Raw genomic sequence first — 5,000 nt, 5'->3', positions numbered from 1 at the left:
GGAGGCCCATCGCGCACACCTACTCCCCCCGTGGGGGGGGGGAGAGGGGGTGCCGGACCACCACCCCCTAAAGAGCATTAGAGATTTTACAGATATGCTACCAGTAGACGTTAAAATGTCTGAAACGGGGACACTTTTTCCAAACAAGCAAATCCCACACCGAGGGTGCGCAGGTGCCGATGGTGGTCGAGGCATGTGCCCGCAACAAGGGCCAACGTGAGCCGATGGTGGTCGAGGCAACCGCCCGCACCAGCTCGAGGCATGTGCCCACACCAAGGCCCGGCATGTATCGATGGTGTTCGACGTAGGGGCAATCTTCTGCTGATGGTGGTCGAGGCAAGAGCCCGCACCAAGGGCCAGCGTGTGCCCATGGTGCTCGAGGCAACCGTCCGCACCAGGGCCCAGCGTGTGCCGATGGTGGTCGAGGCAACCGCCCGCACCAGGGCCCAGCGTGTGCCGATGGTGCTTGAGGCAACCGCCCGCACCAAGGGCCGGCTTGTGCCGATGGTGGTCGAGGCAACCGCCAGCACCAGGGCCCAGCGTGTGCCGATGGTGGTCGAGGCAACCGCCCGCACCAGGGCCCAGCGTGTGCCGATGGTGGTCGAGGCAAGCGCCCGCACCAGGGCCCAGCGTGTGCCGATGGTGGTCGAGGCAAGCGCCCTCACCAAGGCCGAGCGTGTGCCGATGGTGGTCGAGGCAACCGCCCGCACCAGGGCCCAGCGTGTGCCGATGGTGGTCGAGGCAAGCGCCCGCACCAAGGCCGAGCGTGTGCCGATGGTGGTCGAGGCAAGCGCCCGCACCAGGGCCCAGCGTGTGCCGATGGTGGTCGAGGCAAGCGCCCTCACCAAGGCCGAGCGTGTGCCGATGGTGGTCGAGGCAACCGGCCGCACCAAGGGCCGGCGTGTGCCGATGGTGTTCGAGGCAACCGCCCGCACCAGGGCCCAGCGTGTGCCGATGGTGGTCGAGCCAGGAGCCCGCACCAAGGGCCGGCTTGTGCCGATGCTGTTCGGGGCAACCGCCCGCACCAGGGCCCAGCGTGTGCCGATGGTGCTGGGGGTAAGCGCCCGCCCCAGGGCCCAGCGTGTGCCGATGGTTATCGGGGCAACCGGCCGCACCAGGGCCCAAGGTCTACCGATGGTGCTCGAGGCAACCGCCCGCACCAAGGCTCAGCATGTGCCGATTGTGATCGAGGCAACAACCCACACCAGGGCCCAGCTTGTGCCGATGGCGGTCGAGGCAAGTGCCCGTACCGAAGGGCAGCCTATGCCGATGATGGTCGATGCATGTGCCATCACCATGCGTCATCATGTGCCATTGATGGTCGAGGCCTTGGCCGAAGTTCGATTTTGAGCCACGGTGCCCATGCTTGGCTCCAGCATGTGCTGGTGCCGCATTTTTTTCACTCGGGACAGCATCGCCGGAGCATCGCCGGAGCATCGCCGGAGTACCGCCGGAGTACCGCCGGAGAACCTGACCGGCGGCATTGGGGTTCCGGCGATTGGGAGGGGGGCCGGGGGGGTGTGCGCACATGATGTGCGATTGGTGCTGGTACTTGGCCTTGTGTTGGCCCCCTATCCCTCATCAAACCTCTGAGAATTCACACCCCCTTAAAGAGCATTTGAGATTTTACAGGTTTGCTACCAGTAGCCGTTAAAGTGTCTGAAATGGGGACACTTTTTTCAAACGGTCACAAAATCTTCTCTACTTCGAGTTTTTAGCTGAATTTTTTTGTGCATGCCAACAAAAATAGAAGGATCATGCCTACAAAATTTGGGGCCAAAAATCCTTATAAAAAAATTTTAAAAAATCCCGAACCGCAAAAAGTTTCGAAAATCGTGAAAAATAGAAAACGAGTCATCTTCCAACGAAACTTCACGTGAAGGCTTAGGGGACCATTGTATGAATTTACAAGCCATAAAAATGGCATTGGCACGGCAGAAATTTGAAGATGTGCCTAAACCCACCAGGGCCCAGCGTGTGCCGATGGTGCTCGAGGCAACCGCCCGCACCAGGGCCCAGCGTGTGCCGATGGTGCTCGAGGCAAGCGCCCGCACCAGGGCCCAGCGTGTGCCGATGGTGGTCGAGGCAACCGCCCGCACCAGGGCCGATAGTGTGCCGATGGTGCTCGAGGCAACCTGTCGCACCAGGGCCCAGCGTGTGCCGATGGTGATCGAGGCAACCTGCCGCACCAGGGCCCAGCGTGTGCCGATGGTGGTCGAGGCAAGCGCCCGCACCAGCGCCCAGCGTGTGCCGATGGTGCTCGAGGCAACCGACCGCACCAGGGCCCAGCGTGTGCCGATGGTGCTCGAGGCAACCTGCCGCACCAGGGCCCAGCGTGTGCCGATGGTGCTCGAGGCAAGCGCCCGCACCAGGGCCCAGCGTGTGCCGATGGTGGTCGAGGCAAGCGCCCGCACCAGGGCCCAGCGTGTGCCGATGGTGGTCGAGGCAACCGCCCGCACCAGGGCCCAGCGTGTGCCGATGGTGCTCGAGGCAACCTGCCGCACCAGGGCCGAGCGTGTGCCGATGGTGGTCGAGGCAAGCGCCCGCACCAGGGCCCAGCGTGTGCCGATGGTGGTCGAGGCAACCTGCCGCACCAGGGCCCAGCGTGTGCCGATGGTGCTCGAGGCAACCGACCGCACCAGGGCCGAGCGTGTGCCGATGGTGCTCGAGGCAAGCGCCCGCACCAGGGCCCAGCGTGTGCCGATGGTGCTCGAGGCAACCGACCGCACCAGGGCCGAGCGTGTGCCGATGGTGGTCGAGGCAAGCGCCCGCACCAGGGCCCAGCGTGTGCCGATGGTGGTCGAGGCAACCGACCGCACCAGGGCCCAGCGTGTGCCGATGGTGCTCGAGGCAAGCGCCCGCACCAGGGCCCAGCGTGTGCCGATGGTGCTCGAGGCAACCTGCCGCACCAGGGCCCAGCGTGTGCCGATGGTGCTCAAGGCAACCTGCCGCACCAGGGCCCAGCGTGTGCCGATGGTGGTCGAGGCAAGCGCCCGCACCAGGGCCCAGCGTGTGCCGATGGTGGTCGAGGCAACCGCCCGCACCAGGGCCCAGCGTGTGCCGATGGTGGTCGAGGCAACCTGCCGCACCAGGGCCCAGCGTGTGCCGATGGTGCTCGAGGCAACCGACCGCACCAGGGCCCAGCGTGTGCCGATGGTGGTCGAGGCAAGCGCCCGCACCAGGGCCCAGCGTGTGCCGATGGTGGTCGAGGCTGCCGATGGTGCTCGAGGCAACCTGCCGCACCAGGGCCCAGCGTGTACCGATGGTGCTCGAGGCAACCTGCCGCACCAGGGCCGAGCGTGTGCCGATGGTGGTCGAGGCAAGCGCCCGCACCAGGGCCCAGCGTGTGCCGATGGTGGTCGAGGCAACCGACCGCACCAGGGCCCAGCGTGTGCCGATGGTGCTCGAGGCAACCTGCCGCACCAGGGCCCAGCGTGTGCCGATGGTGGTCGAGGCAAGCGCCCGCACCAGGGCCCAGCGTGTGCCGATGGTGGTCGAGGCAAGCGCCCGCACCAGGGCCCAGCGTGTGCCGATGGTGGTCGAGGCAACCGCCCGCACCAGGGCCCAGCGTGTGCCGATGGTGGTCGAGGCAACCTGCCGCACCAGGGCCCAGCGTGTGCCGATGGTGCTCGAGGCAACCGACCGCACCAGGGCGGAGCGTGTGCCGATGGTGGTCGAGGCAAGCGCCCGCACCAGGGCCCAGCGTGTGCCGATGGTGGTCGAGGCTGCCGATGGTGGTCGAGGCAACCTGGCGCACCAGGGCCCAGCGTGTGCCGATGGTGCTCGAGGCAACCGACCGCACCAGGGCCGAGCGTGTGCCGATGGTGCTCGAGGCAAGCTGCCGCACCAGGGCCCAGCGTGTGCCGATGGTGGTCGAGGCAACCGCCCGCACCAGGGCCCAGCGTGTGCCGATGGTGATCGAGGCAACCGACCGCACCAGGGCCCAGCGTGTGCCGATGGTGCTCGAGGCAACCTGCCGCACCAGGGCCCAGCGTGTGCCGATGGTGGTCGAGGCAAGCGCCCGCACCAGCGCCCAGCGTGTGCCGATGGTGCTCGAGGCAACCGACCGCACCAGGGCCCAGCGTGTGCCGATGGTGCTCGAGGCAACCTGTCGCACCAGGGCCCACCGTGTGCCGATGGTGGTCGAGGCAAGTGCCCGCACCAGGGCCCAGCGTGTGCCGATGGTGGTCGAGGCAAGCGCCCGCACCAGGGCCCAGCGTGTGCCGATGGTGCTCGAGGCAACCGACCGCACCAGGGCCGAGCGTGTGCCGATGGTGGTCGAGGCAAGCGCCCGCACCAGGGCCCAGCGTGTGCCGATGGTGGTCGAGGTAACCTGCCGCACCAGGGCCCAGCGTGTGCCGATGGTGCTCGAGGCAACCGACCGCACCAGGGCCGAGCGTGTGCCGATGGTGGTCGAGGCAAGCGCCCGCACCAGGGCCCAGCTTTTGCCGATGGTGATCGAGGCAACCGGCCGCTCCAGGGCCCAGCGTGTGCCGATGGTTATCGGGGCAACCGGCCGCACCAGGGCCCAGGGTCTGCGGATGGTGCTCGAGGCAACCGCCCGCACCAAGGCTCAGCATGTGCCGCTGGTGATCGAGGCAACAACCCACACCAGGGCCCAGCTTGTGCCGATGGCGGTCGAGGCAAGTGCCCGTACCGAAGGGCAGCCTATGCCGATGATGGTCGATGCATGTGCCATCACCATGCGTCATCATGTGCCATTGATGGTCGAGGCCTTGGCCGAAGTTCGATTTTGAGCCACGGTGCCCATGCTTGGCTCCAGCATGTGCTGGTGCCGCATTTTTTTCACTCGGGACAGCATCGCCGGAGCATCGCCGGAGCATCGCCGGAGTACCGCCGGAGAACCTGACCGGCGGCATTGGGGTTCCGGCGATTGGGAGGGGGGCCGGGGGGGTGTGCGCACATGACGTGCGATGGGTGCTGGTGCTTGGCCCTTGTGTTGGCCCCCTATCCCTCATCAAACCTCTGAGAACTCACAC

This window comes from Durio zibethinus, unplaced genomic scaffold (genome assembly GCF_047325235.1).
Source record: "Durio zibethinus cultivar Kanyao isolate XHJ-2024 unplaced genomic scaffold, ASM4732523v1 HiC_scaffold_3, whole genome shotgun sequence".
In the NCBI taxonomy this organism is placed as follows: Eukaryota; Viridiplantae; Streptophyta; class Magnoliopsida; order Malvales; family Malvaceae; genus Durio; species Durio zibethinus.
The sequence above is the reverse complement of the archived record's forward strand: the minus strand, read 5'-3'. Positions refer to the sequence as shown.